General features: G+C 44.9%; 1 protein-coding gene across 2 annotated transcripts in view; it reads right to left on the minus strand.

The window, feature by feature from the left end:
* The window catches only part of GPC1 (glypican 1), a 196,860-nt gene that overhangs the window by 146,165 nt on the left and 24,440 nt on the right, over positions 1-26,255 (minus strand). The window contains exon 1 of one of the 2 annotated variants that reach the window (XM_061378931.1): positions 19,161-19,253. The exons of the other annotated variant lie outside the window; for it this stretch is intronic. The gene's annotated coding sequence lies outside the window, so the exon portion shown is untranslated. Of the gene's footprint in view, positions 1-19,160; positions 19,254-26,255 lie in introns of those variants that run through there. 2 annotated transcript variants of the gene reach the window in all.

Genomic DNA, 26,255 nt, shown 5'->3' on the forward strand with positions numbered 1-26,255 from the left:
TCCTGCAGGTACCTCATCTGAGCAGGCAAGAGAAACTCTTCAAAGGATTCTTTGGAGGACAACTTGTCTCATTTAGACTGAAAGTAAGTGGATCCCAAGAGAAGTCAGTCAAAGTGTTTCACATCTCGTCACACTTGTATGTCCCAAGAAATGCATATGAAGTTTTAAGGATGCTGCCAGCTTCCTAGCTGCTTGCTTAACATAAAAAAGGCAGCCAGGGGAGATGCCCCAAGAAAATTTAACTGTACAGGGAAAATAGAAGAGATTTTCCGAATACATACCAAAGAATGTGACCTGTGCCAAAAGATGATCAGAAGTTTCTTTCTTAACCATGTGAAACACCAGAGAAAGACAGAAGTGAGACAATTTCTACAAGGGCCTGTAGGAACAGAACAAGGGGGAACGGCTTTAAACTGACAGAGAGGAGACTGAGATTAGATATAAGGAAGAAATTCTTCCCTGTGAGGGTGCTGAGGCGCTGGCACATGGTGCCCAGAGAAGCTGTGGCTGCCCCATCCCTGGCAGTGTTCAAGGCCAGGTGGGATGGGGCTTGGAGCAACCTGGTCCAGTGTAAGGTGTCGCTGCCCATGGCAGGGGGTTGGAACTGGATGAGCTTTAAGGTCCCTTCCAACACAAACCAGTCTGGCATTCTGTGACATGATCCTATGACAACGCAAGCCCTGTTAAATTCATTTACTTCATGTTTTGTTCAGTTGTAAGATCCCTGCCCTTATTTGCCAGAGCCTTAGCCCAAGCCTCCAGCAGTGCTGTGGACAGATGTAAACATCAGCACCAGGACCTACCTCCAGCTTCAGTTCTCACAGAAGAAGGGTGGATCAAACCTAGTTTTCCGCTTCCCCTTTTACACCTTCAATGACCGTGCCAGAGACAGGGATGCTCCAACCCCACACATCTATCACACACTTTACTAAAACTGTGTGAGCATCCCATCAAATGTAACAGTGAGATGGGAAAGTATGCAGGTTAAAAAGAAACCCAGATGATCTTCAAAACTGCTGCTAGTGTGAGCCTAGAAAGCGGGTTTTCTGTTGCTTAATTAAGTTCAAAGAACAATGTTCAGTGAAATCTATTCATCCCAACACAAAGTGCTGCAACTGCAAGTAAATCCTAAACTTTGAATGAGGCTGCCAGTCATAAACTCTTACCAAAGCCATTGAAGTCTGTCATGCTGAAGAAGCCACTACATTGTGTTTCTCTAGACTAATACTGCTTGTCTTTCTATCCAACTTTCTAAGGCACGTCTGTCTGTTATTTTATTAAATGCTGAAATTATTTTGCTGCTTGTTGAAGGTGACACACACTTAGGGTGGACAAATAAAGCTCATGATCTTCATTCCTGATCTGAGTCGTTCTTTGCAGATAATTTGGTTTTCCAGTCAATCTAATTACAGTCTGAAGTTACTGCAGCACAGACTTTCAAGTACAAAGCAAAGAAAATTGAGCAGGAGCAAAAGCTGTTCATTAATCCCCGCTGGCATTGGTAGGAGTGGCTTGCACCTTCGGGCTGTTCTCCCCACCTTAGCATTCAATCTTTATCTTACCTACAATGCGAATCAGATGGTAAATATTTTACCTTCTCTAAGCTCCCGTAACCCTTACAGTGATCAGAGACAGTCTGTTTTGTTGTATGAATTTCTTTCTTCCAATCTAAAACATTCCTGAGCAAGATCCCCAGACAGTACTGACACCATGGCAGTGACTTATTGAGAAGATGGGAGTAAGAAAAGAAAGTCTGCTCATGACACTAATTTCTCCCTCCATAATACCTTTAATAAAAACAGTAATCTATTCATCCTTCTTGACTTCTCATCAACTCCCTCTTATTTGAAGAAACTACATCTGCCACATCAATTGCTGCTAGAGTTTAACTTTTAAAACTTCAAGTCATTAAGATCACAAGGTAATTTTAGCCCAGCAGACACAGACCCTCACCACTTCAGGGCATGATCTGTCACAAGGCAGGGGGGAAAAGTCTAACCCAACCCCCAAACCCTGCAGGTACAAATTCTGCCTTTCCCTTTGGATTTTGCAGGGCAGGCAATTTGTCTTCTAAGATGCAGCCTGCCCTTTGGGAAGGATGATGTGAGCCTGCCTGGGCCAGTGAGGTCCCTATGCGAGCAGCCTGCTTGGGAAGGATGCCTGCCTGCCTTGTGCCTCTGAACAAACCCACAGTGCTATGAGGGCTTCCCACTCAACACTGCAGCCAGTTGCAGGCTCATCCAGAAAACGTTTTGCTGATTCTGGTGCAGTTTTAATATTCAGCCATCTGCAATTTTGTACCCACAAAGCAGCTTATAAATCATGGCAGAGCTGGTGGAGCATTAATAGGTCTCCTAAAGTGCCAGTATGGCAGGGTTTGTCCGAGGGCAAGCATGGGGAGACTTGCAAGGACTCACACCCAATTCTCGGCAGTACTCCTGGAGGCTGACTTCAGGCAGCCAGGGATTTGGCTCCTTTCATCAGGCTGCATTCATCCATCCAACAAAGGAGCACAAACCCTGTTTTCTCTTCTGGGGGAGGGAACCTTATTCTGGCAAAGCCAGACAATGAAGGCACGATAATGGCTAGCTTTGCGGGGAAGCACAGGGGAGCCCTCCTGCCCCTCACAACCACCACAGCAGCAACAATCAGGAGCATGAAGTATTCCAGATACAAGTTGTGGCAAGCATTTATGAATGGCCAAAACCAAACCTAAGCTTGTAGGGTTGCAGCACAACATTCTGAGCAAAGCCATGACAGCAACACTTTAATTCACAAGTTACTCAAGCTCTCCTGAAATGTTGGAGGTCAGCACTGCTCTGATGAAACTCTGAGCTGCACATGCCAGTGGAGCCACCAATGCTCTCACTATCCGCACACATTCCCAAAGCCAGCACTCTTTGCTGGACAGCTGAGATGACCAAGCAAGCCACTGGTTCCCAGTCTGCCAACAGACCCATCATGGGCTAATACCTGTTACGATTCATGGCCTTCCAACAGCCTGCCCGGTGATCACAGCTAATGGCATGACAAGAGGGCTGTGGCAGCCTGGCACACTGGTACCAGGATGGTGCTAGGCAAAGGCCTTGGCACAGCCAGAGCTGAGACAGGTTTCTGCTCACTGTGATGTCTCAGGATGGTGCCACCTCTGTCCTGTTGCCCACCTGCTCCCACCAACCCTGCACTTCCCACAGGACCCCACGGAGGGCGAGCTCTAGAACAGGCTGGCTACTGGGAGTAGAGTTTGCCCTAGACTGGTGGCAGGAGGGAGGCACTGGCCCAGGCTGCAGGGGAAGATGGCAGGTGGCCCACACTCAGACACTTACTGGGGTCCTCAGCACAGCAAAGACATGGACCTGTTGGAGACAGTCCAGAGGAGAGCCACAGAAATGATCAGAGGAATGGTGCACCTCTACTGTGAGGAAAGGCTGAGAGAGCTGGGGTTGTTCAGCCTGGAGAACAGAAGGCTCTGGGAGACCTTATTGCAGCCTTTCAGTACTTAGAAAGGGCCCATAAGAAAGATGGGGAGAGACTTTTTAGCACGGCCTGTTGCGACAGGACAAGGGGTGACAGTTTTAAAGTGAAAGAGGGGAGATTCAGGCTGGACGTGAGGGAGAAACACTTTTACAATGAGGGTGGTAAAATCCTGGCACAGGTTGCCCAGAGAGGTGGTGGGTGCACCATCCCTGGAGACATTCAGGTCTGGGCTGGATGTGGTTCTGAGCAACCTAGTCTAGTTGAAGATGTCCCTGCTCACTGCAGGGGGGTGTTGGACTAGGTGAGCTTTGAAGGTCCCTCCCAACCCAAACTATGCTATGTTTTACTCTGACAGGCAGCATGCTCTCTCTCTTTATTGACAAAGGTTGTCCTCATTCCTACAATATGACCTACTCTGCAGAGGAGCACATGCACCTCAGCAACCAGCAGAGGTTTAAAATCCACTGCTTTCACAATAGTGTTCTATGGATGCCAGGTGCCACAGTGAACCTGAAGCAAAGCACTTGGAGAGGGCCACCACTACATCTCTTCAGCACTAACAATCCTTGCTCCTCTCCTCCCAGCTTGCAGGCTCTTACACAGCTCCCCCAACACTGCACTACCAACTTCCCAAAGTTTTCACTCCCCTCTTAGCTTCTGCATCAGTAACAAAAGTGGCCTCAGCCACGTGTGTCCTGCACACACATTGCCAAGCCCTGCTCAGAGCCAGAGGAACTCGCCAGCAAAAGACAGGAGCATTTGCTGCTCTTGACCAAAGCACTTAATTCAAACGTGTTGTAATTGAGTGTAAAACATGAAAGAAGACAGAGAAACCTGACACGGCGTCTGTTACCTGGTGAGCAGACGCCTGTGCTGGTGTTGCTCAAGGTAGTTTGTTTAAGGTCTGCACGCTTATTTATCACCCTGTGCTTGCCTTTCCTTCGTGTCGTGCTCCAGCAAGAGCCAGGCAGAGCTCACTTCTGGGATCTGCTATCCAAAAGGAGAAGGTTTCCCCCACCCTCCAAACGAATTCAGGAATTAGAGTGGATGGATCCTGATACGCCCTGGGCACTGAAGCTGCAGCATGCTCTGTGTGGGCAGACCCCGCTTCGGCAGTGTTTACGGTCAGATCACACAGTAATAAAAGGAAGTCTGAATGAATGCAGGGAGAATGTCACAACTAGGCACATAATCCAACCTGATTCCTGCATGGGCTTTTATATGAAATTCTTGCTTATTTCATATGCCAGATGAAGATTTTTCTTCAAAGCTCTGCCAGAGAGTTCTGAAAGATAGCTTTCATTACATCTACTTAGTTTCTGAACCCAGGTTTTTGAGAAGCCTCTCTCCTACCACCCATTATTCCCATCTAGCAATCTCTCATTAGTTGCTCAGCAGTGCGTAACATTGCTCTTCCTTTCTTAAAATTATCCTCTCTTGATTGCAGTGATCAAAACTAGAGGAATATCATGAGAATTTCTCTACTCAGTAAATATAGACAATCAGCAAGATATGCTGTAGGGGAGTGTTTTCAGCTGATTCTTCATCAAAAGGACACCAAACCATGCTGTTTCAGCCTAGGTCTTGCAAAGAAATCAAGCAGGATTCCTGGAGATGAGTGCAAACAGCACACAGCACCTGCCTGCCACCCTGCTGATGGGTTTCTTCTGAAGCAAGATGATGGCCATATGCCTACATAGTTCAAAGGCCACAATGACATGTTGCTGCTTGAAGGGACAGCATCACCATCACACTGCCTTGTCACCTCTCAGGCGCTACAGCATCAAGAACCAACACACTGTGCTTCATAACCACCTCTGATCCGGGAGGCAGGGAACACCTGAACCAACTCTGAATCCATCAGGTTGAACCCTGTCCTCCTGCTTAGCTCTATTAATTCCTCAGTTGTTCTTTAGAAGGAGAATGAGCCTAGTGAAGACCACCAGGATGTGTCTTTACACAGACAGGTATCTCTGACAGGCTGATTCCCCAGAAACCTCAAAAACTAAAGCTCCCCCTCATGACAACTATAGCACCCCAAGCATAGGATTTAAAGACATTGCTAAAAGAAACCTAAACAACTAGAACATTGTGTAGTTTATACATAAATTTTGTATGTGCCTTCCAGAGTTTAATGCTTTGGGTTGTATCTCTTACCTCTTTACCACAAAGGGGTTATGTTTTCTCTAGTGTGAGGTTGTGAGGCTTTTTTTAACTAGAGTCAAACTTCTCACAAAGTCCCACTCTTGGCAACCAAACGTTCCCTATCCTCAGACTTGTGATGAATCATGGAATGGTTTGGGTTGGAAGGGACCTTAAAGCTCACTCAGTTCCAAACCCCTGCCATGGACAGTGACACCTTCCACTAGACCAGGTTGCTCCAAGCCCTGTCCAACCTGGCCTTGGTGAAACCTCATGAGTTTTAATGCTGGAATCTATGTACAGCAGCAGAGCACAAACATTTCCCATTCAGACCCCAGCCACAGCACGGCTACGACAAGACTATCAGTCACACAGTTAAGCACATCTGGGCTGCTCTTCATGCCCTGCGAAGAGTTCCATCCTCCAGGCTTAAGGATATTGCTGATTTACGTAAACTCCAACAGCTTTTCTCAACTCCTCTTTACTTTGAAAAGGAGGGCCTCCTTCATACAATGAATTTTGCCTACTACCAGTATGCCCACACTAGGAAATAACAACTCACAACCTCTCCAAAACAAAATAAGTTTCAGTTGAATCTGAGGTGGTATCTTTTGGTATCATCTAAACCAGAAATCTGAACAGAAAGGGAGGGAAAATACAACAAATCATTAAGCAAGTTGAAATAAAGGCTCTTGATCAAAACCTTTGACAAAATAAAAAGACAGCCTCCTTCAGCAGATCCACAGACACCATTGCTAAACTGAATTTACTTCCCAGAAAGTGTTTCCAAATGCATTCCTAGGCTGTGCAGAGAGGAACTTCTGTCTTAAATGTGAAGCCACTATGGTGCCTATATCCTTAAGCTCTCCTAGAGCCCGGGAGAAACCATAAGGCAGAACCCTGTGGTTGGACAGTCCCACAGGCAGTGTCTGTTTAGCTGTTGTATTGATGCATTTAAGAAGATAGCTTAAAGACAAAAAGGTACAAGCCATGTTCCAGGGGGACAGATTTCCACCTAGTAGCAGCAAGTCATTTGAGATTTTCAAAACTGTCCTGGGTTCAGCAGTAGCAGTCATTTTTCTCCTTCTTGGTAGCTGGTGCAGTGCTGTGTTTTGACTTTCGGGCTGGGAACAGAGCTGATAACACTGATGTTTTGGTCTGGCCAAGGACTTTGTGAGCCTCATGCTCTGCCAGGGAGGAGGGAAGCCGGGAGGAAGCAGAGACAGGACACCTGACCCAAACTGACCAAAGAGATATTCCATACCACAGCACGTCATGCCCAGGAGGGAACTGGGAGTTACCTGGAAGGACAGGGGGTCTGCTGGGTCAGACTCATTGTTCGGTGGGTGGTATTGTATTCTCTTCCCTTGTTATTATCTCTTATCACTGTTGCCATTGGTGGTAGCGGTGGTGATTTGTGTTGTACATTGGTTACTGGGTTGTTCTTATCTCAGCCCGTGGGAGTTGCATTCTTTCGATTCTCCTCCCCATCCCTCCGGGAGCGGGGAAGGGGGGAGCCCCCAGGGGAGGACACGCAGGCCTCGACTATTTCCAGCCCGGCACCACTCACTGGGAGTGAGTGCGCAAACTGTCCGGCTGGGTTTAAACCACGACAGAAACATAACTTAATCTGTGTTAAGACAGAAAGTAGGAGCTAAATCCTAACTATTCAATCACAAAACCTTCCCCTACAGAGTCTTATCTGTGCTTCACTTCTGTAAAGTGAGTGAAAACCATTTCTCAACCCCAGAGTACAGTTTTCAGTTAAATTCCGTGTCAATAAGTGATGGGCTCAGAGAAGTACTCCAGCAGATATATACCTAGCAACTGAACACATAGAGCTGCTGCAAATCCAGGCCCCTCTATGTGTCTAAGCATCAGCTGCTATCTTCAAGGCCTTCGCATTATGACCCTGATGTAGTTCTCAAACAAGAAGGAAAATCACTGTGGCTGACTGAAACTCAGTATCTTCCTGAAGCACTTCATGAGTAAGCACCGAACACACACTGGAACTAAGCTGCCACAAGAGAAACCTTGCAGCCTGTTTGCATAGCCACACAGTTTAGAGAAAATGTTCATGACTTTGCATCACAACGAGGACATAAACCAGCTCCCCATCACTGCACTGCATCTGGTCATCATTGTTAGTGTTGTCTTTCTCTGCTTGTACATGCCAGTTTCTCATGAAATCCCCTTCTCCTTCCTTCAGTGACACCAACCAACCCTTGAGATCCTTGCCTAAAGGGTTTTCCCCCCAGCACCCTGCACACCCAATGCTGCTCACCCCTGGCACCTCTCCATCCCCAGAGCCTTCCTCAAGGCTGCCTACCCTGCCTGCAGCCAGCAGGACCCAGCCGATTCACAGGGACTGACTGAAGCTGGGGGCAACCAGCACATATTTCCTCAGTAACAGATGCACAAGTGACTCCAGAGGTACTATGGGAGAAGAAGTGGCAGTGGTATGAGTCTGTATCACGGATTACACTCAGCTGGTGCAAGGGCAACCACAGAAAGCCAACAGCTCAGTGACCTTTAAGTTAACAAGCTGCAAGCTACCGTAACACAATAGAAAGTAACAGCAGTGGAGTGACCTATACCCACTCGAGATCTCTCCCTCAACACATACGTCTGATTACAAGTGTGCTTAAACACAAAGTCGAGACCTGCACAGTTCCCTGTAATCTTCTGTTTCAAGCTGAGTATCAATGAGGCAGCAAATTTTATCAGGAAGAGATTATTTTCCCCTGGTATCATCTATCCTGACACTGCAATGTGAACACTTAAAACGTTACTGCAACCTCTGCAGTCTCTGCTACAAAAGGTTGAGGGAAAACATTGTTCACTGGGCTGGGCAGAGTATATACATAATTCTGTTTGCAAAAGCTCTTAACAACTGAACTTTGAAAGCTGTTGGACTGCTGCAAATAAGACTACATGATAATATATTTGAAACTAGAGACATGCACAGGACCACAGCCCAGCTTCTCTTCCCAGGTATCCTGAGAGATATCAAGCACCCACTGCCCGTCCTCTACCTTAAGAGGAGTTGTGGGCATTCAGCTGCCTCAGGATTAATCCTTAGGAGCAGCAACTCTCCAAATGCAAAGATTGGCACTTGATGGCAATTGGGCAAATTCTACTGGCTTAGATGGCCACATCTGTATCTCATTAAAAATACATAAATAGCTTAACTAGCAAGATATATCCAAATCAGTTTCATCCCCAAGGACTGGACAAGAAATTAAACAAGACATATGCTAGTCACAGAACCACAGACTGGTTTGTGTTGGAAGAGACCTTAAAGCTCATCCAGTTCCAGCCCCTGCCACAGGCAGGGACACCTTCCACTAGAGCAGGTTGCTCCAAGCTCCTGTGTCCAACCTGGCCTTGAACACTGCCAGGGATGGGGCAGCCACAGCTTCTCTGGGCACCCTGTGCCAGCGCCTCAGCACCCTCACAGGGAAGAATTCTGCCTAATGTCTAATCTGAATCTCTGCTCTGTCAATTTAAAGCCATTCCCCCCTGTCCTGTCACTACTTGCTCATTGGAAGGTACTCGGAAACCACAGTGACAGCAATATCAAAACCTGAACAGACCAAGAGAGAACTGAACATCTCCAGACAGCATTAAAGCATAGCCTATGCCCAGTGTAAAAATAAAGAAATAATAGCTCAACTGATGACATGCAGCAGGAATTGAACAAAAGATCAATTCTCCTTTCAAACAACTAAACTAGGAAATCCCTCAATTCTGCAACCTGTGCCTTAGGCAGTGACACATTACTATAATACACTGACTTACTGCACACTGCCCTGATAAATCCCAGGGTTTGACCTCTTGATCCCTTGACTACTTCAGGACTTCTGAAAGCCATAACCAGTGGTTACAGTCAGGGAAACAGCTGTCCCTTGGGATCTCTGCACTAAAACGTCAGCTCCCAGCATTTCACTGTACAAATCTGCCATTCACAGAAAGGATGAGTTATACTGACAGCTGCTACTTTAGCACCCATGGGCGTCAGCAAGAAGCACAGAAGCAGCTGGGTCAAAAGGAGACAACCAAACAGCAGTTGCTGCTCGGTTATGAGTCCTGATAGAATTTGCAGAGGAAAACCTAAGCGGACTTGCCAGTTCTGCTTTATGGGAACCTTAAACCAAACCTCACTTTCTGGCACCTGCGACTCTTTGATGTTCACAAAGACAAAAGGTGGAAGGTAATGACTCTGTTCTCACTGCCATGAAGTCTTCACTAGATGTGGTGTCAGCCTTGATTGGCTACAGAAGTCCAAAAGGAGGGACCTCAGAGGAAGGGAGGTGGAGGGATGACATTACTAACAGGGGACACTGCTGGTCTACCAGAAGAAATCTAAAATACTTCAGCAAACACATCACAGAAGTTTGCATGAAAGCCAAGAACATAAAGAAAGGCCACTGCATTGCTCACAGGGGTTTAACTGCTAAATGACTGATTAGACAACCACACAAAACAACAGAAAAGTCCATCCCTTTTAAAGCATCTTGGTCCACATCACTGTGCAGAAAACACAGTCAAATGCATAGACTAGGTGACAGATCAAAGTCTCAGTCTGATGAACAGCACTGAGGTTAAGCAAGGCCCAACAGAACTGATGTGTTTACAAAGGGCAGACGATGAGAGGGAAAGGAACAAAATACCAAGAAACAGCAATTGTCCCCAAAAAAGACTTGCAAAGCATTTTAAAGAATTCTGATTGCTTAGAATGAAAACATACTGCATCTAAAAATCGTAACATTGGCACTAAGTGAAACATAACTAAATGCAGGGATATACTATGGGGAGAGGTATCATTAGCAAACTTCATGGTCATAGGTCTACCTTAAAGTCTAAAACTGGAGCTATACATTAAGCTAAGTACGATTAAGGACGCTACATACTCTGATTTAGCTTAAGAGAAAGTACTTGTGGACCAGGAGGAGGAGTGAGACCCACAACTACTGCTCATGGATCTGGGATGCATGAAGAAACCACGGAGTGTGGGAGGAAAACCCTATAGTGACATGAACCCCATCATTTTTACAGCAACTAAATATCAGAGATTTAGTGGAGTTGTACATTTCCACTTAGAGAGTTTTTCACTGCTCTCTTGTGAGGTTTATTACTGAGAGGAGCAATATGGTGGGGATGTCTGGTGGAAAACATTCTCCTATTAGTAACTGGGTATTTCCATCCTCTACAAGAAACTTCAGAGGTCCTCAGTTGTGAGCTTGCACCCACACCACTCTCACAGAGGCATCTGGTACATCAAACAAAATATACTGCAGTACAGGAGGTGTCTGAATTGAGTGATATGGATGGTCCTACTGAAATCAGGAGCTTTTGCTAGTGATTGCCATATGTTTTGTTAATTTTAAATTTGCTGATTTGGCATGGTCTGCTAACACTTGAGCATCTGTTGGTCTGCAGAAGAATTGCTCACAGTAGGACTTGTAGTAATACTGAGGACATTGACTGAAGCGTACGGGAACCTCCCACTTTATACCCAAGGATATAAAAAGCAGTGTTCATCAGGCTCCTTCGCAAAAGTCAGGAGCACCGCGGCAATAAATCCAAGCGCCGGTCCCAGTGACTGCAGAGCTCTCTGCAGCAAATCCCCTCCAAGGCATCCATCATCATGCTGTGGGGAAACAGCAAGGCAGAAGCTATTCTTCTCTTGAGATAAAAATGCCTAACATATCCCAAACTCTTCCATGCAAAACAGTGAACTATTCCACAGCAGTGATTGACTGCAGATGAGCTCTTACACCTTATATGGGGAAAAAGGTTGTTCCACACTCAAGTATCACGTTTTTCTTATTAATTTGCACTACAGAAATATACAGAAACCCTGAGCAATCTGTGTGAGCGCTTTGCTGTACTAGACATTTTACACCTACATTGTAAGAGTCAGTCTCTGAAGGCAGAAGCTGGTTTTAGGGCATTCCCCAAGAACAGGGAGATAAAATGAGCAAACATTGTCTTTTTTGCAGTAGGAGGCACAGGTATTCCCCTGAACAAGCAGCACTGTGACAGGTAAGGCCATGCAGCCTCTAACAGCAGGGCACTGGCACAGCTACAGAGCCTCCAGCAGTTGAGTGAGAATCTGTTTGCAGCTCTGAACAGGGACAGGAACAAATGCCACATTTCTGGGTGCTGACTACAATGTGCACTTGGGCCGTAACACCCCCTGCAACACTCCAGGCTTTGGGAAAAGTGGCTGGAAAGCTGTATGATGGAAAAGGACATGGGAGTGCTGATTGATGGCTGCTTAACATGAGCCAGCTTGTGGTCAGGCAGCCAAGAAGCCAACAGCATCCTGGCCTGTATCAGCACCGGTGTTGCCAGCAGGGCCAGGGCAGTGATCATCCCCCTGTACTGGGCAATGGTGAGGATGCAGCAGCTCTGGGCCTCTCACTGTGAGAGAGACATTGAGGTGCTGGAAGGGGCCAGAGAAGGGCAATGGAGCTGGTGCAGGGCCTCGAGCACAAGCGTGATGGGGAACGGCTGAGGGACTGGGGTGGGTTTAGTTTGAAGAAGAGAAGGCTCAGGGGGGACCTGATCTCTCTCTGAAAGGAGGATGGAGGCAGGGGGTAGCCGGGCTCTTCACCAAGGGAACAAGGGATAGAGCAAGAAGAAACGGCCTCAAGCTGCACCAGGGGAGGTTTAGACTGGATATCAGGAACAACGTCTTCCCTGAAAGGGCAGTCAGGCATTGGAACAGGCTGCTCAGGGCAGTGGTGGAGTCACTGTGACTGGAAGTGTTCATAAACTGTGTAGATGAGGCCCTCAGTGACATGGGATAGTGGTGACCTTGGCAGTGCTGAGGAACGGTTGGACTTGATGATCTTAAAGGTCTTTTCCAACCTAGGTGATTCTATGATTCTGTAAGCTGTAGCACAGTGCTGCACTGAGCAGCGGTTATGTGGCCCAGAGGATGTGTTCAAAGGTTTAAAATCCTACCTTTGGAAATGTTAGATGTCCTACAAGGGAGGAAAAGGAAGAGAGGGAAGAGGTCTGGAGACAGCCAGGACCACCCCGTGCAGCAGCTTCCTGCAGCTGAATTAGATTAAGCAGCATGTGAGCTCATAGTGCCAGTCACCCTTGACGAGCCCTGTGTGAAGCACACACTATCAAGTAAAGGAGAACAGCAATGACAACTAGAAAGAAAAATGGAGAGTGATAAGAGAATCTAACAGCAGCTCCAGCAACTGCCTGAGGACACACTGGGAAATTTAATGTGTTAAAATAACACTTTTAAATAATGGCCTAGCTAATTGATGCTAAATTACAGCTGAATGCCTGCAGAAGTCGTTATGACTCCTGCACTAATACCAATTCAGTGCATCAGGATTAATATTATTCTAATACCTGCCAAAGGAATTAATGAGTATTGGTACTTTAAAGCCTTTAAAGTGATGGTTCAAAATAGTTTAGCTTTCTTATCCTCCATCCCCTTCCTCTCAGCTCTCATGAAAAGCTCATTTAGAAAACTTCTTAAAAATACAGGTGTTTTCACAAATCTCATCCATTTGAATGTCATTGTTCTCATTAAACTACTTGTTACAACTCAACACTGGAGGAACACTTCAGCTCTTGTAACCACCAGTAGAAGAGGTGGGCCTGGTGTGAAACCAGTGCTCTGTTTTAAGAAAACATGCCCAAAAAGGAGATAAAGGTACGATCACACTTTGTCACCACCTATAAACACGAACAAAACCTAAGATATTACGTACTGGCCGAGCTATGATTACAGTAGTAAAACCCCAACGCTTCACTCCTCTGTTCTCATACAGCTAGGGCTGGATGCTCCAGGCCATCTAAGAAACTCCACCAATCCTCCCCTTCCCCTGGTGACAGGCCCCACGTGCCAGGTAAGCTCATGTAGCTTGGAGGCAGCAAAAGCAACTGCACAGCAGTTTTGACAGCTTGGCCAAAGGAATTGCTTCCCATCGCTCCTGACCACAGCGCCTTCCAGAGCAGTCAATATGTCAGCTCTGAAAGCCACATGCTGTGCTGCAGGTGTTAACTCATAGGCTCTCTGCTGTTATCAGACTCAAGTCTTGTTTTTCAAGCAGCGACACACAAGGAGTTCTATCTAAACTCTTATTAAAATTTAACAGGATTTGGCACCCTTCAGAAGTGAAGTCTCCAGCTCAAACAGTCAATGTTTTGATTTTCATAGATCACATTGCTTTCCTCACAGCACCACATGCTAGCAGAGTAATGCAGGAGCTGAAAATCAGCCTTTTACACCTTCTGCCATTCATCACCTTTTGCATTCTTTCTTCTGTTAACTGCTAAAGATGGTTTCATATTTTGTCTTGTGTGTGTTTATTTTGTGTGAGGGATATCCTGTCCTCAGAGCCTCCCTTTTCCTTCAGCGAGCTTCCCAATATCAAAACAGTACTGGAGGAAGCGGACAAATCATTACTGAATGGAAAGCCTTGACTTACAAGATCATATTTAGGGTCAATAAATATTTACCAGTAAAATAAATATACCCAATAAATACCCTGTTTAGGAGAGCTGTGCAGGCAGGAACATTCAGGATTTGACAGTATCAAGCTCATTACAGCCAAGATCAAGAGTCCTACTGGCCTTGACTTGGGGTTAGATACTGAAAGTATCACCTTCTCATGGGTTCAGGCTTTGAGCAAGCAATGGCTAAAGGGTACACTAGGATATAATATATATATGTGTGTATATATATCCACATATATATGAATATGGACAAATATGGATATATATACACATCTCCATATATATATATGTTGGATATTTTAAAAAACCCAACAACCCATAAAAAACATCCCACACCAACCACAAAACATCCTTCCTGGGCCCAATCAAACTCCCTCTCCAACTCAGATGTATCCTGTTTAGGAGTCCCCTCGGCCAGACACGGTGATACGGCAAGGGCAGATGCAATTGGTATCAATGTGGAAAATAGGAAAGGGCTGTGACATGTCCACTAATGGCAATGCTGACATTTAAAGGCTGTTCCACAGCCTGGTACAGGGCGGAGAGGTTCATCTTCTCTATAACTAAGCCAAAGAAGATGTAAAACAACAGTAATATTGCAGTCCCAAGACGACCTTGAATTCCCATAGAATGTGGTCCATGAGCCAGGCTCTTGCTTTATAATCGAGGAGCAGCAGTCCAAATTTCGGCTCTGCCACCAGCTAAGTAAGTCATCTGTGAAAGTGTCCCCCCGCCCATTTATAACTCCTTCCACTGGTGTGTCATGCTTCAATGTAATTTTAATAGAAACACCAACATTTGCCCAGTAAATAACATGCCTACTACTGCAGTGTAGGAGAGTAGAGGAAGGTATTAAAAGTGGGTGACAGATTATGTCACCAAATAGATGTGGCATAAACACAGAAATAATGGCACGAGGCACTGTAAAGCTGGGGGAGTTTTACTATAGAGGGGAACTTTAACTCAGCTGTGGCTGTCCTGCTTGTAAGTAATGTGCTATTGTCAAAACCACGGCAATAAAAATCCCAAACCCAGCACGCTTCTTAACACCCATGGTTACCACATTTCTCACCTGTCTTTTTCTGCATATACACAGATACGTTTTACCATTATAGAAAACAGTGGTTAAGAACTCATGAGAAACTAATAAATGAAAGTGATGCTGAAAGATACATCAAACAAGACTGAGAGTATAAAGAACCACACAAAGCATTAGTGCTGCAGAGTACTGAAAGGCAGGGAGCCACCCAAGTGTTGTGTTAAGGTTTATGGTGTTGCTGTGGATCTGGAGTTTGGGACAGTGCGTAGCTCAATCACTCCAAAAGCGAGACGGTGACCTCCAGTGTGCAGGACTATCTACCCATGCTAAGGGCTGGTGCAAGCAGGGCAAGGCACCCTCCCTTCCATGGCAGCATGTAGATGCCAGGGAGGTGGCTGTGTCACCAGTCCACTGAGCAACTCCAAGAGTTCAAGATTAAAATTTAGCTGTATTTAAAGAAAACCAACCAATCCAGAAGCCTTGAGCTTTGGTTCTTTCTTTTTAGAATGCTGTTGCAGCCAGATTTATACCCAAAATATTACAACAAAATATATTTAATTAGGAACAAGAAACTGCACCAAAGGTTTCAGAATTGTTCTCTCTCGGACCATTTTGTTTCCTTCCTCCTGTGGAGATGATTATTTAGTCATTATAAAGCACTTCTGTGAAATATAGGCACAACAATTGAGTCCCTTTCATTTGAACCAGTGTAAGAGAGTAATGAACATTAGCTAAGTAATACATTAGAACCAGGATCTTAAAAGCCAGCTATGAGCAGACTGAAACATTGCACCCTAAAAACCCTGTAGCTGTTCTACTGGCAGCAGATACCACTGCCCCATAAATTGCAACAGATGCATCTTAATGCCAGGAAAAGCTGGCGCAGCGGCAAACAAGGAGATGATGGAAACAGAGTGGCACACCATACATGTTCACACGTATTTGTGGTGTTTGCCAGTCCTCCTGTTTCTCAAGAGGCCCAAAAGCCAAGCTCTGGCACTAACTTCAAGAAGTCAATACTGAAGGTTGAGAGTTACACAGGCAGGAGCATAACCCATGTCCTCCTATCAATTCTGTGAGTTAAATGCAGATCAAAGGAAAGAAAAACAAACTTTCTAGAAAAGCCCCAAGCTTATTAAGGACTTTGAGGAGACAAAGTATTAGGGAGAACCATAGCATAACAGAATGGTTTGGGCTGGAAGAGACCTGAAAGCTCATCTAGTTCCAACCCCTGCCATAGGCAGGGACACCTAGGACCTAGGATGCACACCAAGCTCACAGGTGGTTTCTGGGCTGCAAGCACATATTTTCAGGTTATGTTGAACTTCTCATCACCCAGCACACCCAAGTCCTTCTCCTCAGGGCTGCTCTCCATCCACTCTTGTCCTGGGTTTAGCAGTGGCAGTCATTTTTCTCTTTCTTGGTAGCTGGTGCAGGGCTGTGTTTTGACTTTCAGCTGGGAACAAAGCTGAAAAGCAATGATGTTTTGGTTTGGCCAAGGACTTTGTGGGCCTCATGCTCTTCCAGGGAGGAGGGGAGCCGGGAGGAAGCAGAGACAGGACACCTGACCCAAACTGACCAAAGAGGTATTCCATACCACAGCACGTCATGCCCAGGATGTAACTGGGAGTTAGCCGGAAGGACAGGGTGGACGGCAGGGTTGGAGGAGGTATGGTCGGTGCTTGTCGGGCTGGGGGGGCAAGTTATCGGTCCCTGGTGATGGGGTGTTGTATTCTCTTCCCTTGTTATTTCATTTATCATTACTATTATTGGTGGTAGCAGTAGTGATTTGTGTTATACCTTAGTTACTAAACTGTTCTTATCTCAACCCGTGGGAGTTGCATTCTTTCTGATTCTCCTCTCCGTCCCTCCAGGAGTAGGGGGAGGGCAAGAAAGGGGGGGGAGTGGGTAACAAGCTGTCTGGCTGTGGGTTAAACCACGACAACTCTTCACCCAGCCTGCGTTTGTGCTTGGAAAGGATTCCACCCTTCCAGTATAAAGACAGAAACACAGCAAACCCTGATAGATGTGCTTGCTCCGAGCACTTTCTGTCTGGTTGCACTGAAGTGGCAGGAATGTGGGGTGCTGCTGGGCTGCAGTTCCCAAAGCCCTGAACAGGGAACTCTGTTGTTCAGAAGTCTGAAGCATGTGGGTGAGAAATGAAAGAAACTCGAACACCCAGTGGAATTGATTTGTGATTAAAGGAAGGATTAAAAGCTGAATCTGGGGCAATCAATAGCCCTGCTAAATGCTTAGTGCAAGATTTCCTGCTTCAGCCAAACTTGCTTTGCTTTGCTTTGAGACCACTGTCCTTATCAGTGGAAAGATGATCCTTTGAAGATAACTGATGTCTTTGTTTTCACACACACACAGCATTCCTCAGCACTGCTGCACTACAGCATAGTGTCTGCAACACCACTGCCAACCAGGGGACAAAAACACTGCAGGATCTTTTATTTTCCAGTAGTATCCCTATGCCTTATCATTTCCCCCCTGCCCTAAAAAACAACCTCACCCCCAAATAGCATCCCCAAACCCCCTATACACTTAGAAACACCTAACACATAGATTTACTCCTATGAACAGGGGAGCTCCACTGCCCTAGGCTCAGCTTTCTTCTCTTCTTCCATAGATTGGGCTGAATCTATGCAGCATGTTTATAGGCACTGATGTAGGATGTGGCTAGCCCCACTATTATTTTTAACTTATCAGAATCCATAATAACAGCAGTTAGTTCCCATTAAGCAAGAGAGCTGCATGCTTACACTTCACAGCAATAGATTTTATTTCTTCTCCTGCAATGAAGTATTTTTATTAGCCAGATGGATCACGAAATTATTACAAAACCTGGCATGTAAACTCTCTAAAAGCACCTAAAGTAATTATTACTGATTTATAAACACTCAGGATTAGAGAACAAATACTTAATTCCTCCCCTAATCCCTCAACGAGCACTGCTTTGTTTTCAACATACAGGAAAATAGATTAACTGGATTGAAGTTAATAGCATTTGAAGGACATCTGATCAGTCATGCGCAGCACCGTGATATACAATACACTGCCACCACCCATTTACTGTAACCTGTGGGATTAGGGCAAATTCAAGAGACTGACACTTTCCCGTTTCACTTCCAGGTTTCCCCATAAAGTCACAGACACTGAGATTAAAGATCTCAGACTTTTAAAGAGGATCAAGCTGGGTGCCTTATAAACTTCCAGAACAGCACATTACACCAGGGTTAAGTGCCAAAACTGATATCACCTACGTATTACTTGTTGAGTTTCATGAGAAATGATTTCTATTCCCTGAAAGAAACACTTCATAACTCGGGGCAAGTCACATCCTGGCATTTCTGTGTCCCATCATCCCTACCCATCAGGTAACGCCCGGACTGCCCTTCTCAATGCAGCGCCAGTCACTTTGAACCAGGCCACCGTGTGCTGCTGTAATACAAAGAGTTTATAATACTACAAGCCAACATCTGGTACTATTAACCTCTGTTTCAAGGTACGTGCCAGCATGAAGTGCACTGCTTGGGGTGTTAAAAGGAAATTGCTGCAATTTTCTGAAAAGCTCCTAGGTACAACTTATTGAGCCCAAACTATTTTATCTTCTGCTCTCCTAGTTGGTAGTGCTCCTCTGTTCCTGCCAGTTACATGACAGCTTTGAAATCAAACTCTTCTGTGAAAAGAGAAGCCTTATTTGCTTCAGTGCTGTTGGTTTGGGGTTTTCTGATTAAAGATGCCATCAAGGACATAAAGAGTCTGTCTAAAACCTGATTTCAGGCAAATCACAAGAACTGCCACCCTGCTGCATGATCACACAAGCATGGAGTGATCACCACAAGCAGGAGTACAGTTGAAGCCAGCCATGCAAACCCTGCAGAAGGCAGGCTGGTAAGCTGAAAGCAGGAGCTCACTAACACATTACATCCAAGTGCAAGGAACCAGGAGGAAAGAAGACGAAAAGTTATGCAAAACAAGCGAACGCGCTCTGCGTGGTTACCTGTCCTTTACTGCAGTTCTTCTAAGTGTAAGATGGAGCAGAGAGCCTCAGAAGGGAGAAAACCTAATTGAAGTACTGCTGTCTTCTGCAGGGAGCACACCTGTTTTCCTGGAGCAGCTGTGCACCAGCACCGTCAAGAGTTAGCTCCTCATTCAGCACAATCATCAGTTCAAGGGTTTCATGTGCTTTACAGCATGACCTCTGCCCACTGACCTAACCCCAAGCTCTCCTGCACATACTCTTTTCCCTTAAGAAGTCCACTTTGCCCTCAGGTGAGCTAATATATACATCAGGACCACTTTTCACAGCATCTTTCTCAAAATAATCAGATTACCTATGTAGCACTTCAATTCTCAAAAACCATCTCAGTCTTTCATGTATTTTTGCTTTCCAGATCACTTCATCCAACATGAGGTGTGGGAAGCCCAGGGATGAAATGCTGCTGCAGTTTAATAGTTCACTACAAGTTCTGGAGCAGCAAGAAGATACCATCCTGTGCACTAGAAACTGCATTTTGGTACCTGAAACTTGAGAGTTTGCCAAGCATAAAGGAAAGGAAAAAAACCCCACAGCCCACTTGTTCTGTGCCTGACACGTAGGGTTTTTTTTTCACTCATTGCTGCCCAAATCATGTATTGGAAGAGAAAGAACAGTTGTTTCCTTTATCTTCCCCACCAGCCTTGAGCTTGATCTCTAATAGTATTTTGTATGCACTACTATCACAGCTGCAGAGTGTCAGCTAATTACCAGCAGTGAAATTACCCTTAAACAGAGCTTATCACTAGAGACACCCTTTGAAGGGCCACCATCTCTCCTCCATCCACACCAAGAAGCTTTAGCAATGCAGAAAAACGTTGTAAAAGTGAAGGCAAAATTATGTGTTTTGCTACCTGTTTTCTCCTCCACTGATCTACGGACAAATCAGCTTCTGGACATATGCACGAAGCTCCTGTTTGCTCAGTGGAAGCTAGATCACTGTTTTCAGTGCAAAACATGTTTCTTATTCTCTCAGCTCACCTCTCACCACTCTCTGTGCTGTCCCTTCAGATTACTTTAACATTAGTCATAAAACTCATCCCCCATCTCCTACCTCTGCTGCCTGAACAGCCCTCTTGCCTGTCAGCCACATCAATACTCCAACTGCTTCCAAACTGTCTTCAAAAACCTCTCTCTTGTCACTTCTTAGCTCTCTTGGTTTCTTTCCTTTTCTGTGATTTTGATGTGGTCATTCAACTTAATGGAAATTTCCCCCAGAAAACTGGGTACGTGCCACCTGTTAGCTTTTTCATATGTATTTTAGACACCTGGTCTGGTGAGGAGAGTTGCATATAAAAGAAACCTTTTATTTATGAGTTGCAAGCTCTAATTCCCAACATCTGTTCCAAGAATTCAAAGTAGAACACCTCTCTACTGCTCTCTGTAGTTGCCATTATGCTAGTGGATGTAACATACAAGCAGTGAGGGGAAACTGCTCTTGGTTGTAAAGAAAAGGCTTATTTGGGCAGATGTTTTAGAGCAAGACAGTCAGTCTTTTTAAGTCTGTTTAGTAGCTCAAGGGACTGAGTCAGAGGACTCAGCAGGAGAAGTCCTCCTGTGCAGTTTCAGGCAATTTGGGACTGGATGTCAGAGCTGTACTTCTTTACCGCAGTGACTAAGTTTCTTTCTGGGACACGGAATAAGGGTCTTTACAGGTCAGACTGGAGGTGAATAACAGAAACCTTTTTATATGCTGCTACATGAAGCCTCTGGATAAATACCTCAAGGAACCTTCTCCAAACCAAGGGGGTTAGATTGCTGTATGTGGGTAGAGATGCAGCAATTTCAGGAGTTCAAAAGCCGATATGCCTGGGAGACCAAATTTATCCTTGTATTTAAATTACTGTGCCAAAGCCAAACTACACACAGCATATGCAGGAACCTAACAAAAAACGATTTCCATGTAAACTCCTCATTCTCACAGGTAGGAAAGTATGTCAAAGTGACATCATTACAGATTAAGTACAGGAAGGAGATACAGTGCCATCACTTGCAGGAAATTTTACCCTTACAAATCTTAAGGCTCTTTTAGGAGGCTGATTTCCTTATATGAGTGATGGAGACAGATCAGAACCTGGAGACCAAGAACATCCAAGCACAGGTTGGCCTGTGTGAAATACCTGAAGTTGCCTTGGGAATACCTATAATGTATCATATGACATTTTGCAGGAACTGCATTAAGCCCCATGAGCTTCAGATCTGCTTTTCAAAACCCCACTCTGACTCCCAGCGCTATCCTCCTGCTGTTTCACCTTCCCCGATAAGGCAGAAATCCCACATGCAGATGCAGGTTTTGACCACCCACATCCAGCATTATTGAAAAAGGAAATGAGCTAATAGTTGCTCAATATTTCAAGTATTCCCCATACAGGGTGTATCACCATTTGGTTACACACTAAAGTTTTCCAGAGCTCAATTTGTGTAGGTAGAAAGGGCAGATGTATCACTCACTAGTCCTCTTCAACTTCCCAGCCCTCTGGAGAAGCCTGGAAACACAAGCTCTTTATTCAGCCATTTGCTCTCAAATACAGCCTGGATATTTTGACAGAAAGGCCTTAGAGACATGGTATTTACCACATAAACAATAAATAGCCCATAAAGTTTACAGAATGGAAGGGGAAATTCCCATGCAAATTCAGGACCTCTCATCTTCAGTTGATGGTAATGAAGACAATGGCAACAACTCCTGAAAGTTTAAGACACAAAAACTTGTGGATTCTGTTTAATCAGCATCAAGTTTACTGTACAGGTCCACAGCATACAGGGCAATAAGGAACCAGAGCCCTAAACTGCCAGGCACAGAGCCTTCCACACAAATAATTCACTGTCACCATGGCTATCCCCAGCTCATAGACAAAAAGGAGATTGGATGAGGGACAATGCAGCAATCAATGTTGTGTATAAGGACGTGCTCTGAGGGCTCACAATCCTCAGTACTAGTTAGTTACAATAAAAGTGAGCAGAAACATCTCCCACCATGTAGCATCCCTTAGTTCACTCCCTTGAGCCAGGTGCCTGCTTTTTAGGTACAAAAAGGGATGTCCATGTAGTGCATCACCATGTATCTCTATCAGCATCCTGGCGCAGTTACCAGGATGACTAGTGGTCTTCACACTAAATATATCTGGCCCTTAATGCTGCAATTTATTTTTCTCTAAATAATGCTATTTCTCTCTAACAATATAAAGAAAATAAAGAATGCTGCACAGACAGCAATACAGTTATTTCTTTGCAAGGGGAATGGAAAGGTTAAGGTGAGCATTATATCTACATATAAACAGTTACGATTTATAGACCACAATAGTGGTCTATAAATACAGTGGAAATGCAGAAGATCCTGCCTAGTCCCTGGAGAGATTTCATCTTAACTGAAGTAGAAACAACACTTAACAGTCATAAACAGTACATACAGCGCAGGAACACATTCTGGGCTGCCCTTAGCTCTACATGGTTATATCCAGTGGCTATATCTAGACTTATAACCTCTCATACTTTGTATCTATGTCTGTGTATAGTTTTCTGAAGATCAGTGCCTCATGGAAGAAGTGCATTTGAAAAGGAAGGCTTTATGAAACTTGGTACTGCCAACCCAAATTTAACTAGGTGTTGTATTTCAGGTGAAAGAGGCACTAGCAAAGTCTTAACACCCAATTTAAGAACTCTTTCAAATTCCCTACTTAAAACCAAGGAAGGTATATAAAAAGGTCCAAAAGCATCAGGAGAGGCGGCAGGAGTTAATGCCTTAAAAATCTGTAAAATCAGGTCAGATTCTAACAGCCATGTACCAACCAGGGCCGGAAGCATCTGTGCAGCAAAACACATGAACTTCAGCTTCTTCACCCCTGAAGCAGAGTAAAACAGCCAATTCAACACCTAATGATCTATTTTCTTAGGTGCCTTTGGAAGTTACGTGCCAAAATCCCACTCCAAGTTATGTGGCTGAAGCTAAGGGGACACAATGTGGAACCACTTGCATTCGTGGAGCTGTTCCTCCAAGTTTTACAGGTAGGCCTTCAAGTGCAACAGCCAGCAGCTGTACCAAGTATGTGCAACAGCAGAATTTCCACAGCAAAATCATCTCTTCATGTTTTGTGTTCAAGTCAGAGCAGTTTCAGATGATTTCTTGCATTATAAAAATGCAAACCAAGCAATCATACACAGTTTTGTTGGGTAGTCCTGCTGGCATATAAAGGTTTTGCCAAGTTGTTTCTTGATACTTCTATGTGATTCAGGATATGTTCAAGGAAAACCACCGTTGTTAGTGCTAATGCAGTTACATTAAGAACAAAAAGGCAGTAAAAGCAACAAACCTCATGAGTAATAACCCCAAGTGTCCAAAGTCTGCACCTGACACATTTACAATAAGTGCAGTTTGGATCTGGGCTCCTTGCTTACAATGACTTAGCTACCTCCTCTGAAAACCAAGGCAATTCTGCAAATGCAAAAAGGTAAAGATAATGTCTTCCTCTGAGCATCACTGCTGAGCTACTAAACTACTGCCACTTGTTTCAGCTACAGCTGCTACTTGCCTCAAAGAGACAAGATATAAAAAGACTAGAAGGCTGAATAGAAGCAGAGGGAATGAGCAAAGAACTCAGCCTGGCTCCTGTGTATGCCAGGACCAACCTTGGGTACAGTGCATAGGAGGGACTGAAAACAGCAAGAAAAAGAAAATCCAAGGCTGGCATTCTCTACTCATGTCTTTAACTCTGGGCTGACTTCCGCAGGCAGAAGACTTCAATAAGAATTGTGAGAAATCTGTACATTGCCAAATACATCTGGTTTTAAAGAGACTGAAAAAAACATATGGCAGGCTTCATGACCTCCCTATGCACTACCGAATTTGAGATTAGAGCAACTCCACCAAAGCAAATGGGATTTCCCAGGGAAGAGAGCATTAGCTCATGATGAAGTGAGACAGTGTGAAGTCACACAAGTCTCTCAAGGCCTGACCACACAATTCATCTCTAACAAGTATCTTTTGTTCCTAGGCTCAATACCTGTACCATCATACTGACTTGCCTTAAACTGAACATGTTTGAAGTCTGATTCTCCCCAACTACCATGTGTTCATCCTTTCCTAAGTATAATGAGTAAATCAGCACCAACCTAAAACAAGCAGAAAACCAACCAACCATTGCTGTGCAAGCTGAAACAAGCAACTGAATGCTATGCAGGACCAGCGCTTTACTCTCCTTCTCTTTTCTATCATTCACAGTCACAACTATTAGTTAAACCCCACATACACCTCCCCTCCAAACACTGATTTCCTCACCTGCATGGACTTGAGTCAGCAAGCAGCCAGGTAAGAGCATCACACCAAACAAATTCCCCGGCAGCAGCAAGGTTCCGGTGCTGCCTCACGCAGAGAGCTTTCAGCTATCCAAAGTTTAAATTAACTTTGAGAGAGGGCACAAAAGCCAGACCTCAGGTAATTACACACTCATCTCTCCCCTGGGCTCAATATTTATTTATTTTAGGACATCTAACAGCTCTCTTGGGCTCGCTCTGCAGCTCAGCAAAAATGATTACTTAGTCCCTGAACCTGCAGACTCTATTCTGTGTAAATTTTACACCCGGAGCTATGCAGGGTGATTAAAAAAGGCAGAGTTTATCAAACTTCCTGAAAGCTTGATTTGCTTCGTGGCTTATCTGTCTTCATAAAACCCACAGAAAGCTGAAACAACGGGTAAAACTTCACAACCAGCACTCCAGTAAGAAAGAGAGTATGTATGTAATCACTTCAGGGATTGTGATTTTTATCCTGTTTTCTTTGCATAATTGCTAAGGGGTTATTTGCTTTGCTTTTTTAAACAAACCACCTTACAGGGTTATTCATAATAATTCACAGCCCACGATACTTTGAATCAAAGGGGACACAATGCAGAGTTCGAAGCAGGGACAATCTTCCTGGCCTTAAAACCCGTGAGCTATTCTACAGATGCTTCAATTTACACAGACACATCATTCCCCTGCAACACCCAGCAGCTTGTCTCCTCTGGGCTTTAAAGCTCCCCTCATTATCAGAAGGACCTTCTACCCCACATGTTTTACATGGCTATCACCAAGTGCATGTGTAAAAGCAGATGTTTTCCCACCAAGGTGCAGCTTTGGAGGTCCATTTAAAAAACACCGCAAGTGGACATATGAACGAATGCAGTTCTGGGTTTGGGTGATTTCATAAAGTGCTGGTTCAACAGCTGGAACCAGCTCAACGATTAAGCTACACCGAAGGGGATATCCCGTTAAGATACATGACAAATTGAGCATTTGTGTTGATACGAGATCTGCTTTTCTCACGCTCTAGGAAAATGTGGTATATTATCTCTTTGTCTGTACTTTGAGGGTAACTGAAATGAGGATTATGTGAGGCTCACACATGGACCTTTGTCCTCCCACCCTTTTTCTACAGGCTGCATCTGCAGATTTTACCCCCATTCCCAACACCCCTCTCTGCTGCAGATAGAGAGCAGCAAGCCTTGTGTAAAGCCACCTTTCCAGCAGGAGCAGAGACATAACTTGCCTTTAGTTCAGGTCACCAGGAGGCTGGCAGCCAAGCTTCAGACCCCAGCTTCACGTGTGCCATGCATAGCAGAGTACCAGTGCAAATACACCCCTTTAACTGCAGCCTTCCCTTCCAGCCCACTGGTATGAGTCCTCTCCCATCCTGAACACCAACATGTGTCTCCCAAAGGTGTTTCATCAGAGCAACAAATGCTTACTGCTTAGCTGAGCCACAGCAATCAGAGGTGTCTCACACACAAACCCACTGCAACCACCTCCTCCAGAGAGCCCAGGCTTTCACACTGTCTTCCCTACATCCACCCTAGAAAAGGCTTTACTGACAAATTGCTCAGGCTCTGCCAGTGTCCTAACCCCAGCCAGCAACACAGCATAGGTTCTAATGGTACTCCCAGCAAAAAATAATTGTATCTATTCATGCTCTGGGACAAGGACTAAAAATATAAATTTCATACTAAAGTAGAAATAATGTTAAGTAAGAACCAGCTCTTGCATGTGTTAGCATTACTGTAACTGTACCATGTCTGTTATTTAACA

This window comes from Neopsephotus bourkii, unplaced genomic scaffold (assembly GCF_033783945.1).
Source record: "Neopsephotus bourkii isolate Nb327-2 ecotype Australia unplaced genomic scaffold, CSIRO-AGI_Nbou_v1 NB_1768, whole genome shotgun sequence".
In the NCBI taxonomy this organism is placed as follows: Eukaryota; Metazoa; Chordata; class Aves; order Psittaciformes; family Psittacidae; genus Neopsephotus; species Neopsephotus bourkii.